At 44.3% G+C, this 15,921-nt stretch overlaps 1 pseudogene across 1 annotated transcript; it reads left to right on the forward strand.

The window, feature by feature from the left end:
- Positions 1 to 1,016: 1,016 nt before the first annotated feature.
- LOC311146334 lies at positions 1,017 to 8,770 on the forward strand (annotated as a pseudogene). The gene is made up of 4 exons: positions 1,017 to 1,185; positions 3,572 to 4,135; positions 4,392 to 4,925; positions 5,090 to 8,770. The product of its transcript is annotated as an uncharacterized misc_RNA (transcript).
- Positions 8,771 to 15,921: the final 7,151 nt, after the last annotated feature.

Below are 15,921 nucleotides of genomic sequence, written 5' to 3' on the forward strand. Positions count from 1 at the left end.
GATAGTGGAAGAGAGAGAGTGGAAGGAGAGAGATAGTGGAAGGGAGAGTGAGTGGAAGGGAGAGAGAGTGGAAGGGAGAGAGAGTGAAAGGGAGAGAGCGTGGAAAGGAGAGAGCGTGGAAGTGAGAGAGAGTGGAAGGGAGAGAGAGTGGAAGGGAGAGAGAGTGGAGGGGAGAGAGAGTGGAAGAGAGAGTGTGAAAAGGAGAGAGTGGAAAGGAGAAAGAGTGGAAGGGAGAGAGAGTGGAAGGGAGAGAGAGTGGAAGGGAGAGAGAGTGGAGGGGAGAGAGAGTGGAAGAGAGAGTGTGAAAAGGAGAGAGTGGAAAGGAGAAAGAGTGGAAGGGAGAGAGAGTGGAAAGGAGAGAGTGTGGAAAGGAGAGAGTGTGGAAGGAGAGAGAGTGGAAGGAGAGAGAGTGGAAGGGAGAGAGAGTGGAAAGGAGAGAGAGTGGAAGAGAGAGAGAGTGGAAGGGAGAGAGAGTGGAAGGGAGAGAGAGTGGAAAGGAGAGAGAGTGGAAGGGAGAGAGAGTGGAAGGGAGAGAGATTAGATGAATAATGACAGAGAGAGGGAGAGTGGGAGAAAGAGAGAAGGTGTGATTGAGTTAGACAGGGAGATGCCTGCTGGGTGGTTGTCTGAACACATGAGGGTTTCCCAGGTTTGATTTGACATCCTACTGAATACAGACTGAATACAGACTGAAAACAGACTGAAAACAGACTGAATACAGACTGAAAACAGACTGAATACAGACTGGTTATAGATAAATGTTTCTGCCTGTTCCCATCTGATATTGTCATGTATCTCTGTCTATGAAACAATACAGGATTCAGCAGTCATTTATCTACCCAACAGTGACAGATTAATCTGATTTCTTTGATATTTTGTAATGCATAAAATAAAATAAATCTGTATTTATTTAATATCATATCAAGTATTTATTATTTATATCAAGACATCCCTCAGTTAAGACTAGAAAGGTATGGTTGTAGGTATGATGTATCCATCATGTTTTCCCCTCTCCTCATTCCTCTTCCCCCAGGTTGATTGACAAGCCCGTCGTCTAATCAAATCGTCGCCATGATTGCAACAGGGGGCCTCCTGCGTATCAACCGGGGGCGCCAGGACTCCCAGAACCAAGCTGAGAACAAGAGGAGGAAACAAGCCAAGAGAAAGAAGAACGATGTGGTGGTGGTGGGTAGCATGATGGACTACAATACCCATAATGCTTTGTGTATTGTATCTAGTTTAGAACGATGTGGTGGTGGTGGGTAGCATGATGGACTACAATACCCATAATGCTTTGTGTATTGTTTCTAGTTTAGAACGATGTGGTGGTGGTGGGTAGCATGTTGGACTACAATACCCATAATGCTTTGTGTATTGTATTTAGTTTAGAACGATGTGGTGGTAGTGGGTAGCATGTTGGACTATAAAAACCATCATGCTCTGTACTACTGTACCCATAATGCTTTGTGTATTGTATTTAGTTTAGAACGATGTGGTGGTGGTAGGTAGCATGATGGACTACAATACCCATATTGCTTTGTGTATTGTATCTAGTTTAGAACGATGTGGTGGTGGTGGGTAGCATGTTGGACTACAGTACCCATAATGCTTTGTGTATTGTATCTAGTTTATAATGATGTGGTAGTGGTGGGTAGCATGTTGGAATAAACTAGAGAAGATAAAAATGATTCTTTAGTTTTTAATTTTCTCGATTTCTAAAGGCACAACCTAGATTTAAGCCAATGCATAGTTCGGCGCAACGCGACCGTTAGACCCGATGACGTGTTTCTGCGCATGAGCTTAGCTAGCTCACGTCACCATGACATTGCCTACAAGTGTGATCGGGAATTTCAATTGGAGAAGCAGTTACTAGGCATCTTTATAATAAACCATCTTTGACTATATGGTGGTGGTGGTGGGTAGCATGGCGTACTAAACGACATTACCCATAATGCTCTGTGTATTAAGAATTTGTCCATAGCAGTAGGAGAATTGTACAGTTGTTTGAAGTACAGTAGACCAACATACAGTTGAAGTCAGAAGTTTACATACACCTTAGCCAAATACATTTAAACTCAGTTTTTCACAATTCCTGACATTTAATCCTAGTAAACATTCCCTGTCTTAGGTCAGTTAGGATCACCACTTTATTTTAAGAATGTGAAATGTCAGAATAATAGTAGAGAGAATGATTTATTTCAGCTTTTATTTCTTTCATCACATTCCCAGAGGGTCAGAAGTTTACATACACTCAATTAGTATTTGGTAGCAATGCCTTTAAATTGTTTAACCTGGGTCAAACGTTTCGGGTAGCCTTCCACAAGCTTCCCACAATAAGTTGGGTGAATTTTGGCCCATTTCTCCTGACAGAGCTGGTGTAACTGAGTCAGGTTTGTAGGCCTCCTTGCTCGCATACGCTTTTTCAGTTCTGCCCACAAATGTTCTATAGGATTGAGGTCAGGGCTTTGTGATGGCCACTCCAATACCTTGACTTTGTTGTCCTTAAGCCATTTTGCCACAACTTTGGAAGTATGCTTGGGGTCATTGTCCATTTGGAAGACCCATTTGCGACCAAGCTTTAACTTCCTGACTGATGTCTTAAGATGTTGCTTCAATATATCCACATCATTTTCCTTCCTCATGATGCCATCTATTTTGTGAAGTGCACCACTCCCTCCTGCAGCAAAGCACCCCCACAGCATGATGCTGCCACCCCCGTGCTTCACGGTTGGGATGGTGTTCTTCGGCTTGCAAGCACCCCCTTTTTCCTCCAAACATAAAGATGGTAATTATGGCCAAACAGTTCTATTTTTGTTTCATCAGACCAGAGGACATTTCTCCAAAAAGTACGATCTTTGTCCCCATGTGCAGTTGCAAACCGTAGTCTGGCTTTTTTATGGCGGTTTTGGAGCAGTGGCTTCTTCCTTGCTGAGCGGCCTTTCAGTTTATGTCGATATAGGACTTGTTTTACTGTGGATATAGATACTTTTGTACCTGTTTCCTCCAGCATCTTCACAAGGTCTTTTGCTGTTGTTCTGGGATTGATTTGAACTTTTCGCACCAATGTACGTTCATCTCTAGGAGACAGAACGCGTCTCCTTCCTGAGCGGTATGACGGCTGCGTGGTCCTGTGGTGTTTATACTTGCATACTATTGTTTGTACAGATGAACGTGGTACCTTCAGGCGTTTGGAAATTGCTCCCAAGGATGAACCAGACTTGTGGAGGTCTAAAACATATTTTCTGAGGTCTTGGCTGATTTCTTTTGATTTTCACATGATGTCAAGCAAAGAGGCACTGAGTTTGAAGGTAGGGCTTGAAATACATCCACAGGTACACCTCCAATTGACTCAAATGATGTCAATTAGCTTATCAGAAGCTTCTAAAGCCATGACATCATTTTCTGGAATTTTCCAAGCTGTTTAATGGCACAGTCAACTTAGTGTATGTAAACTTCAGTCGCATTTCTCAGTTCTCACTTGAAACATAGTTTCTGTGTTTAAATGTATCTATTTTTATCCTAGAAAATTCATTCCTGAACTCTATTATAATGATGTCCTGTCTGTTTCCAGGTGAAGGGGAAACTCAACCTATGTTCCCCATCTGGGCTGGTGGCTGCAGTGGGAGTGGTGGTGTTGATGGTCGGGATAGCCATGGCTGTACTGGGTTACTGGCCACATGAAGGCCACAGCCAGGGGTACACAACCAGGGTATCACCAGGGGAGGAGCGCACAGGCAACGGCAGGATGAGCTACTCCAAGAGCCCCTTGGTGTCTGCCACCTGGAGCCATAATAAGAACAACAATACAGCCAACCAGACTGTTGGGGAGTTGACCAACCAGACTGTTGGGGAGTTGACCAACCAGACTGTTGGGGAGTTGACCAACCAGACTGTTGGGGAGTTGACCAACCAGACTGTTGGGGAGTTGACCACCCAGACGAGTGTTGAGTTGACCAACCAGACTGTTGGGGAGTTGACCAACCAGACGAGTGTTGAGTTGACCAACCAGACTGTTGGGGAGTTGACCAACCAGACTGTTGGGGAGTTGACCAACCAGACTGTTGGGGAGTTGACCAACCAGACGAGTGTTGAGTTGACCAACCAGACTAGTGTTGTTGTCAATGGAAGTTTACCTGTACTTGTACCTGTTTATGGTAGTGTACCTGGAAGTGTACTTGTATCGGTATCTACCCCTCCTCCTCCTCCTCCTCCTCCTCCTCGTCCCTCAGGTGGGTTATTTCTTTAATAAGATATTTTTACTCACAGAAAATGGTACAAGACAAAACATGAATCATGTTGTTCATTTTGTCTGCTTTGCTTAGGTGTCTCGGTCTTATCTTGGTCAGGTCATTAGGTAAAGACTTACCTGGTTAAATAAATAAAGTCATTAGTCTCCGCCCTCTGCCTCTTCTTCCAATCCTTCAGGTGGGTTTCTCTCTGACTTCCTGGACAACTATCTGTACTCAGACAACCTGAAGGTGTTTGGCCCCTTAGTAATGGGGATAGGCATATTTATCTTCATCTGTGCAAACGCCGTGCTTCACGAGAACAGAGACCAGAAGACCAAAGTCATCGACCTCAGAGATATCTACTCCACGGTCATCGACCTACACAGCACACGGACCAAGGACTACTCGCCGAGTAACGGACTGGTCAACTACGTGCAGTCCAGAGGCAGTGATGATGTATACTCAGGGTCTTACAACCCCGGCGGGATACTAGAGCTAGGTTGCAGCTCCTGGCTTTCCAATACCGGGTCCGGCCACCAGGGGGAGACCGTCAGCGCTGAGCAGCAGTCCAGACGACCATCGATGGCAGGGAGGCAGTGTAGCTGGTCGAGAGACAACCAGACGTTCACAGACACTGTCTACAGTATCTACAGGGACCAGAAGCGCAGGTACTGTACATTTTTGTCTATATGTACAGTTTGTATAGCCTCGTTTTGACCATCCAGATCATGCAAGATCACAGTCTCTAGATACGTGTAGAAAAATAGAATGTGACCTCGCATGATAATGACGGTTGAACAAGCGTACATTGTATATGTTGCAAAATAAATTACATTAAAGGTTTCTAATCTTATCTATTCAGGTGTTCGGAGCAGGTGCCCTACCCCAGACAGTGGGACTCAGAGCAGGCCTCGTACCCCAGTCAGTGGGACTCAGAGCAGGCCTCGTACCCCAGTCAGTGGGACTCAGAGAAGGCCTCGTACCCCAGTCAGTGGGACTCAGAGAAGGCCTCTTACCCCAGTCAGTGGGAGGGTACAGGCTCCATCGTCTCTTCATCTGTCAACGCTTTCAAGCTCCCCGTCATCAAACTGAACAACTGTGAGGTGGAGGAGGGGGGGCAGGCCGAGAGAGAGGAGACAGAGGGTTGCTTGGAGGAAGAGATCATAAAAGTCAAGGATTTTAGTGAAAATGGGATCGAGGAAGAGCAGGTAGCAGGCTACAGTCAAGGTCTGGGCACTAAAGAGAAAGATGCTTCAAGGACTTCATTGAATCCTCAGGAAGCCTATAATCTACGTCTGGACCCTACAGACAAGGATGCTTCAAGAAGGGCTTCATCGAATCCTCAGGGACCCTATAATCTAAGTCTGGACCCTACAGAGAAGGATGCTTCAAGAAGGGGCTCATTGAATCCTCAGGAAGCCTATAATCTAAGTCTGGACCCTACAGGGAAGGATGCCTTCAGGAGGAGCTCAACCTCGTTGACTCCCCAGGAGTGTACAGAGGGTCTAGAAATTACCCTTACTGAACACCAGGGAGGCGCTACAGGGACAGACCCTCACCCCACAGGGCTCCCAACTATTCCCCCCCCTCCCACTCTCACGTCTCCAGGGTGATGATGGAGATGGAGTCTCGCCTCACTCAACTCCCTCTCCAGCCCAGGGGGGGGGGGGGGGGGACCAGGGGGGGACCCGCCCAGGTCGGCATGACGATGCAGCCTCACCGTAGCTGTCTGTCGTCGAGGCGACAGGGCCTGGCAGTTCAGCTGTCCACGGGATACATCAAAGTGGAGAGTCCTTCGAGGCAGTGGATGAAGCGACTTCCTGTGTGCCCGACTCGAACCAGGAAGAGGAAAGGGAAGTAGCAGTAGCAGCAGTTCAGGGAGAAGAAGAAGGAGAAGGAGGGGGAGTAACAGTCACCCCCAAGCTCTTCTTTAACCGAACTCTAGACAGATGTCTTGTCATGTTATCATTTTAGACAGATGTCCGACCTACAGAGTCAAGGTGCAGCCTAAAGGAACTCATGAGAGAAGGAGAGCGAGAGAGGGAGTTACAGTAATCCCCAGCTCTTCAACAGATGAACCCTAAATAGTTGTGTGATTGGCATGTCATTTATGATGGATATCAGTAGGAAAAGACAGTGCTCAAACCGATCTAGAGTCAAGGTGCGGCCTGAAGGAACTCAGGAGATCGGGGAGAGGGCGGGATCAGAGTGGCCCCCCAGTTCTTCGGCAGAACTCTAGACAGATATGACATGTCTTGTCGTGTTATCCTTTTAGACAGAACCCTGTCTTTCCCATTTGTTTGGGATCAAGGCTTTTACTGTAGCAGGGTCTACACAGCCGATGGCATAGAATGTGGACGCAGGTATATATATATATATATAAGACCATTTTTTAGGTCAGAAAGACAATGACACCGTTGACACTTTCAGATCACCGTTGACACTTTCAGATCACCAACAAGAGTAGAATCACACAAACAAATCAACATCTAGATCAAACTATTCCATTTTTTCATTGTAGCAACAGCAATACTTTGTCTAGAAAAACGTAGATATTATTTGTAAAAAAATAATAAAAATAAATCACTGTAGCTCTAGTGGAATTACGTTGCTCTGAAATCTTAGTCATTTTAGCAGACGCTCTTATCCAAAGCGGCTTAACAGTTAGTGAGGGCATACGTTTTTCATACTGGCCCCCCTTGGGAATCGAACCCACAACCCTGGCGTTGCAAGTGCCACGCTCTACCAACTGAGCTACAGGAGGGCCCTGTTGCAGCTACCTACGAGACACGGCCGTGTAGATTTAATGAAACTGTGACACAAAATAAAGCTTTAGTTTAGATAGTGTTTCTAGGTAAATAGTTTCTAGGTATTGCTACGTGCCAGAAAGGGAATCTCGGGTAGAATATTGTTCAGATTTCGTGACGGGGTTGAGGTGAAAATTAGGTTTTGACTGTTGGATGTATGTTTAATTATGAATAAATAAAGTGGGATCTAATGTAGATGGCCTAATACATTTAGCTGATCTTCGTTGTATATGCTGTACCAAAATAGCAATATTGACATTATTCACGTTATTCAATGAAAATCTAGTCAATGAAAATTGTATTCTAAGCCACACGTCTCTACATCAGTCTAACGTGCCATCTAGTGGTGAAACTGTGTTATTGCTTCTTCTGCCAACCTCAAGGTATTTTATGAAGCTCTCCTTTCTGTGGGTGTGCTTTTACCAGGGGCGCAACTTTCACTGGGGACGGGGGGACGGGGACGGGGGGGGGGACATGTTTTATCATTGGAATGTGATACAAAATGAGGGAATTATGTGCTTTAGGACCATGCGGACGCCTCCGAGCGGTCGGGTAGGCTGTTTGGAGTGTTTATCCGACTGGATAAAAAATATATTTATATATGTCCCCCCCCCACTTCTAAAACCAAAGTTGCGCCCCTGGCTTTTACCAATTACTTTTACCAACAGGTGTGTTTGAAATGAATGGGAACCAATTGAAACCAAGAGAGGCGGCAATAGAGCAGTCGGAGTGTTCTGTAGTAGTAGCAAAGACAGTATGAAGATAAGGCTAAAACTTATTTTCCAATAGAAATCCCCGATCACACTTGTAGGCGGGGGCCGGCCAGCTCATTATGCAAGATTAGGCGGCCACCAATGGCAGCAGATTAACGAGGGTGGGGTTTTCTGAGCTAAACTGACCAAGAGACGCACCTCCGACAACAAATAAAACCTCACATAACAAAACAATTACAGTTTCTCTCTCAACCGGTGGCATAAGGGCTTTTTAGGTGAGCGCTGATGCCGCCCTGTGATAAACAGTGCCCACTTTGTCAAGGGCAGGGATGAAAAATATTTATCTTGTCCATTCCCAGAGTGCTGTTGGAGAGACGCATCGCAACATTCCACCCATTTAAAAAAATAATGTAGCAGATACAGTGGCTTGCGAAAGTATTCACCCCTCCTTGGCATTTTTCCTATTTTGTTGCCTTACAACCTGGAATTAATATTGATTTTTGGGGGGGTTTGTATCATTTGATTTACATAACATGCATACAACTTTGAAGATGCAAAATAATTGTTTTTGTGAAACAAACAACAAATAGGACAAAAAAACTGAAAACTTGAGCGTGCATAACTATTCACCCAATACTTTGTAGAGCCACCTTTTGCAGCAATTACAGCTGTAAGTCTCTTGGGGTATGTCTCTATAAGCTTGGCACATCTAGCCACTGGGATTTTTGCCCATTCTTCAAGGCAAAACTGCTCCAGCTCCTTCAAGTTGGATGGGTTCTGCTGGTGTACAGCAATCTTTAAGTCATACCACAGATTCTCAATTTCCCTCAAGAATTTCCCTGTATTTAGCGCCATCCATCATTCCTTCAATTCTGACCAGTTTCCCAGTCCCTGCCGATGAAAAACATCCCCACAGCATGATGCTGCCACCACCATGCTTCACTGGTGTTCTCGGGGTGATGAGAGGTGTTGGGTTTGCACCAGACATAGCCTTTTCCTTGATGGCCAAAAAGCTCAATTTTAGTCTCATCTGACCAGAGTACCTCTCTGATTAATGCCCTCCTTGCCTGGTGCGTGAGTTTTGGTGGGCGGCCCTCTGTTGGCAAGTTTGTTGTGGTGCCATATTCTTTCCATTTTTTAATAATAGATTTAATGGTGCTCCGTGGGATGTTCAAAGTTTCTGACATTTTGCAGAGGGGTCAAATACTTATTTCCCTCATTAAAATGCAAATACATTTATAACATTTTTGACATGCGTTTTTCTGGATTTTTTTGTTGTTATTCTGTCTCTCACTGTTCAAATAAACCTACCATTAAAATGATAGACTGATCATTTCTTTGTCAGTGGGCAAACGTACAAAATCAGCAGGGGATGAAATACTTTTTTCCCTCACTGTATATACTGAGATCCTGTGACACTTAGATTGCTCACAGGTGGACTTTATTTAACTAATTATGTGACTTCTGAAGGTAATTGGTTGCACCAGATCTTATTTAGGGGCTTCCCCTGCTGATACATATGCACGCACCACTTTAAAGTTATTTATTTTTTTCATTTCACTTCACCAATTTGGACTATTTTGTGTGTGTCCATTACATGAAATCCAATTAAAAATCCATTTAAATTACAGGTTGTAATGCAACAAAATAGGAAAAACGCGAAGTGGGATGAATAATTTTTGCAAGGCACTGTACAGGTTATGGTAGAATGAGTATGTGGCCTTTTCTGTAGCCTACAGGCTGGAGATAACATATATGACAACGTAATGAGATGGACACTTTTTACATAATGCAGGTTTCTCCGATAGAATAGTCTAACCTAAATGGCGTTCAATCAATTATTATAATTTTTTTGCTGAATTGTTAACAAACAACATATCCTAAAAACAGGTCAGTTCAAAGTAAAATGGACAATATGGAATGGACAATCAGGCTACTCACAACTGCTGTCCAGGAGTTTCATCCAGTGGGCAAAAATTGTCATGATCAGTGGTTTCAAGTTGGTATCGGTAAGTTTTGACGAGCTGATCATAGCGAAAAAAAATAATACACTTCTGCATTTCCCTCTGTGTAAACACATTGCAAATAGTCTCAGGATAACTACTCATGATAAAGTTGGGTAGCTGATATTCAGCGCTTAAATAGCCAAATTTATTAGTCACAGTAATCCGGACTAATAAAGCCAATGCAACGGCCTGTTTTACAAATGTTGGAACTACCACATGGATGGGCATTCATACAATCCCACTATGGGCTGACATGGTAGGCTACACCCCAGTAAGCACGGACCAACGCCAACGTCTTTTGGCCGTCTTTTTTGGTGTTTTACAAACGGTAGGCCTACCACATAGATGGTCATTCCTAAAATGTAATTTCAGGTGACACTGTAGGCTATACTTCAGTAAAGCACGGACCGACGCTGACACCTTTTGGACAGCTTTTTTTGGTGCAGACGTCTATGTTTAGTTAAGATTTTATCCGGTCTGGACCAGCCTTGATTTGGCCCAAACTATAGATGTCTATAAATTACGTATTTTCAACTTTCATTCAGAACCAAAAATTAACCTGATTTCAATGTCCTGAAAATACGTATTTTCAACATCTGGAAAATACTTATTTTCACCTTTCATTCAGAACCTAAATTGAACCTAACTTCAACGTCTGGAAAAAAAAATACAAATAAAAAAGTATTTTAGACGTCTTTTCAACGTCATTTTGCTTACTGGGACTAATCTATTCTAGTAGGGGTCTGCAATTTTTTTGTTTTACCTAGGGCAGCAGCATGGCCAGGACCGGCCCTGCTTGTAGGCGATGTCATGGCAACATTGAGAAGCTAAACTCATGTCTTGAAACACGTCATTGTGTCTAACGGTCGTCTCGCAACGAACTACGCATGTGCAGGCCGTCAACTCAAAGGCACTCCTTCGACATAAAGTTGTTTTTGACAAAAAAATGAAAACTTGTCAGTTTGTCACTTTCATGAGGTTTGAGTAATAGCATGTTCAACTACTTAAGAAATTGGCTCGAATCTATGTTGTGCCTTTTAGATTTGTAGAAAATTAACAACTAAGGAATGTTGTTCTCTCATTGACTTCTCGAAGCCCAAACCCCGGCCTGGTCTGTTTCTCAAGCGTTCCCGGAAGTCTCGCGATATTGCGCCTCTGGGTTTAGAGAACTCTGTGGGAGTAGTGGCCTGTCAAATTCCACCGAACCCTTCCGAACCAAGGCAGCGGCGACAACTAGTTTCTGCCAAGCTTCTCCCGAGCAGCGTCGCGCTGTCGGAAATCCTTCTCCTTTGGGACGGTTTTGTTTGTAACAGGGTTGTGCGAGGTTTTCTGAGAAGAACACGAGTCAGGTAACGTGCTTTTGGTTTCGTGATGATGTGAGTTTGTTTTAATTGGACATAATCAAGTCTGGTAAAGTGCATTTTGTTAGAAGGAGCGACAGGTTTGAAACATGCGCTGATCCGACTGATTTGAACCAGATGTTACAGACCATAAATTGACTTGTCAAAATGTGTTGTGCCCTTTCATCTAGACTAGAGAAAGTTATATGATTCAGCACCAAAACGACATTTCTGAAAACCTACTATCATTTTAAGAAACAAATATGAGACTGCATATTTCACCACCAGTGAAAGTTTTGAATATATGTTTATCCCAAAATACAACTCTAGACTGCAGTTATTTGGTAGGTGAGAAAATGTGACCCTGTGGTCACCCTCTGTCACAGGACACTCAAGGCAATGACAGGACACATTTCTCTAAAAAAAATACTATTCTTTCTGCTTTCTATTTGCCTAAACTCTCCTCAAACTGACTGTCCGTGCACTCATTTTTTTACAATGAATGATCTAGGTGTTTTTGTAGAGTTTTTTTTTTATAGCAAATTCAATACATTTTCTAAATAGCACACATATTCAGTACAGGGGTAGTGAACAGCGGTACAATACACGGTGATATACAGAGTGGGGAGATATTAACAGAATGGTTTTGTCTCTCGTTTTACCATCCACCTGCTGTTCCTTCCACATGCTGGGGCCTGTCCGTCTGGGACCTGTCTGTCTGCCTGGGACCTGTCTGTCTGTCTGGGACCTGTCTGTCTGCTACTGACAACTGACATGGTGAGTACCACAGAAATAGACCAGTTGAATTGAAACGCTGTGTTAAACGTCGAGATTACACTGATGATTTAGTGACAAACGGTACAGGAACCAGTCATACCAGACACACGCTTTTCTTTGTAAGACAGAATAAATACTCCAGTATGGCATCTGATAACCCAAGCCTTTGAATGTCCCTGACTGTCTGTCGTGTGATTGTGACATGTTCATATCAGCACTTCTAACTAATGCCTTTAAACATTAGGCCTTTCTGGATTCTCCTACTTGTTTAAACTGCTGATCAAGCACAACTTGTTTTCCTGTACAGACACACACACACACACACACACTCATCTGATCGAGAGCAGACATCTTTATATGCATCAGACAGATTTAGGTTGGAAAGGGGAAGTGTATTCGAGTCTGTTCTCATGTTATGTTTTCTGCTTGTTTCTGAAGAGTCTCAGAGGACTGAAGAAGTGCTGACCATAGATATAACAGTTATGGGTCTATGTCAATGGGGCTGACTATATCTTGCTGACAATGAACTAGCGTTGACTAATTTTATTGGTTGTGGTACATGTATGTGTCTTAACACGATGGCGGTTTTTCAATTATGGATGTAGTTTTGATTCAAAGGGGGCAGTATGTACGGTATTGTTTGTCTCTTGCTTTTTCACTATGAGTAATGGTCAGTGGTTGGAAATGGGTTTATGAACTAGAAATATATAGAAGCAAAAAAAAAAAAAAAAAAAGCTTCTGTCTTTTGACCGGTTAGACCTTAGGAGCAGTGGAGGCTGATAATGATAATGGCCCTGAATGGAGTCAATGGAATGGCATCATGGTTTTCGTCTGTTTGATTGCCATTCCATCGACTCCGTTCCAGACGTTATTATGAGCCGTCCTCCCCTCAGCAGCCTCCACTGCATAGGAGATAGGAACGGGGTGAAGTCCACGGAACGTCACGTTTATTGTTTGGCAGTAGTAGTTAACTTACTATTGAGACCTACTGGAGTAGGGTCTACACTGAGAGATGTTACACGGTAATGATGAGGTCTACTGTAGTAGGGTCTACACTGAGAGATGTTACACGGTAATGATGAGGTCTACTGTAGTAGGGTCTACACTGAGAGATGTTACACGGTAATGATGAGGTCTACTGTAGTAGGGTCTACACTGAGAGATGTTACACGGTAATGATGAGGTCTACTGTAGTAGGGTCTACACTGAGAGATGTTACACGGTAATGAGGTCTACTGTAGTAGGGTCTACACTGAGAGATGTTACACGGTAATGATGAGGTCTACTGTAGTAGGGTCTACACTGAGAGATGTTACACGGTAATGATGAGGTCTACTGTAGTAGGGTCTACACTGAGAGATGTTACACGGTAATGATGAGGTCTACTGTAGTAGGGTCTACACTGAGAGATGTTACACGGTAATGATGAGGTCTACTGGAGTAGGGTCTACACTGAGAGATGTTACACGGTAATGAGGTCTACTGTAGTAGGGTCTACACTGAGAGATGTTACACGGTAATGATGAGGTCTACTGGAGTAGGGTCTACACTGAGAGATGTTACACGGTAATGATGAGGTCTACTGGAGTAGGGTCTACACTGAGAGATGTTACACGGTAATGAGGTCTACTGTAGTAGGGTCTACACTGAGAGATGTTACACGGTAATGAGGTCTACTGTAGTAGGGTCTACACTGAGAGATGTTACACGGTAATGAGGTCTACTGTAGTAGGGTCTACACTGAGAGATGTTACACGGTAATGATGAGGTCTACTGTAGTAGGGTCTACACTGAGAGATGTTACACGGTAATGAGGTCTACTGTAGTAGGGTCTACACTGAGAGATGTTACACGGTAATGATAAGGTGTACTTTACTGTGCCTGTATACTTCTGGTTACACAGGCAGCCTAGTTCTGATCTTTTTCTGATCAATCAGATTAGCTCTTTTGCCAATAATTGTGCAAATAAATATCAGAATTGGGCTACCTGTGTAAACGCAGCCTATTTAGCTGAGGGATCGGAGGCATTTGAATCAATGATACTGTAATACTGACACGGCATCGAAGAAGCTGGCGCGTTTGCTCAGGAGGCAAAGTCACTCTCCTGTCTTACACTCGAAAGCTATTTGGCAGGACTGTGTGTGAAAGTGTGAGAGACAAAGATTGGGGTGAAAGGTCAGTCGGATGTGATAGCTGGTCTGTCTTTATCATGATGTAGCGATAAGCAGCACAAAGGTTGAAGAAACTCCACCACACACACACACACACACACACACACACTCAGCATACCCTGATACACTTGCTAGTAGAGAAAGAGGGAGGGAGACAGTGGTGAATCATTATTCCACCTGCAATCACATGACAGAGCTGAGTAGAGCTGAGCAGAGCAGAGCAGAGCAGGTAGGTGTCATCATCAGAGACTTGTGCCATCAGCAGAGAGACTTTACCCCTCTCTTCCCCTCCCCTCCCCTCCCCTCCCCTCCCCTCCTGCCCCGGTCCTTCCTTCTGCCCCGGTCCTTCCTCCTGCCCCGGTCCTTCCTTCTGCCAGGTGTGCACTTTTTCCCACAGGGCTGCTCCTGTCCTTCCTTTCCTCCCTCCCAGTCTCACTGTGGTCTGATCCCACACACATAGACACACACACACACACACACACACACACACACACACACACACACACACACACACACACACAGTGTGGTCTGGGCAACACGTGAGCATTAGCTTTGCATAGGTTAGCAAAAACATCCCTGGCGTCGGTGAAGAGGGGTGAGATAACGGGTACCGGCTCAATCTCGTCTGGCAGAACGGTGATAACTGTTATCTATCTCACAACTCTTGAGTATGGCATGGACCTTCTTTTTGCCTTATAAAGCTATGGTGCTGGAGATAGCGCCGTGGTTATCTATGGGTATTAATAGTGGAGTGAAGAGCTCAGGGTTGGGTTCTCTTTGAAGGCTCTTTGTCTGAAATGACTCCCTACCTACTCCCATGGGGCTCTGGTCAAAAGTAGTGCACTATATAGGGAATAGGGTGCCATTTCGGATGCACTCTTTGAAGGACCTTTGGTGACGTCTCTCTCTCTCTCTTTTTAAATCAGTTTGAGAACATTGCTCTGAAGTGGTTGGATTGTGTAGCCTGGTCCTAGATGTGTTTGTGTTGTCCAACCCTGCCAACTCCTAGATCTGTTTGTGTTGTCCAACCCTGCCAACTCCTAGATCTGTTTGTGTTGTCCAACCCTGCCTGGTCCTAGATGTGTTTGTGTTGTCCAACCCTGCCAACTCCTAGATCTGTTTGTGTTGTCCAACCCTGCCAACTCCTAGATCTGTTTGTGTTGTCCAACCCTGCCTGGTCCTAGATGTGTTTGTGTTGTCCAACCCTGCCAACTCCTAGATCTGTTTGTGTTGCCCAACCCTGCCAACTCCTATGGTCACACAAACAATAGGACCATAAGAGTTGGCAAGGCAGAACAAACATATCTGGGTCCAGGCTAGACATTTTAAATGATTCGATTGTACAATTCTTAATAGCCTTCAATCCATAACTACCAATATTCCCACTGGAAGATCTCTGATGTACTGTATTTGCTTTGATCTAAGACTGTGGGTGTGCTTCAACCTGATCTATTCTGGTGTTATGTATGCTTTAGTGGTTCCTGATCCTTTAACATGAAAGCATGAGTAATTCAGAATGTGAGCTGAGGACAGCGGGATATAGGAAGGGGAGTTCTGTTCTAGGCACTATGCATGTTGTTGAGAGCTGACCAGATCAGAGGAGGGTATAGTAGACCCCTCCCACGGTCAGGGTCTAAAAATGCCTCTGCTACAGTTATGAGCAGCACGTGGATCTAGTGCCACAATCATTACTTATCCCTCTGCTACAGTTATGAGCAACACGTGGATCTAGTGCCACAATCATTACTTATCCCACTGCTACAGTTATGAGCAGCACGTGGATCTAGTGCCACAATCATTACTTATCCCTCTGCTACAGTTATGAGCAGCACGTGGATCTAGTGCCACAATCATTACTTATCCCTCTGCTACAGTTAT

The sequence above is a fragment of the Coregonus lavaretus genome (genome assembly GCF_964263955.1).
Source record: "Coregonus lavaretus genome assembly, chromosome: 19".
Lineage (NCBI taxonomy): Eukaryota > Metazoa > Chordata > Actinopteri > Salmoniformes > Salmonidae > Coregonus > Coregonus lavaretus.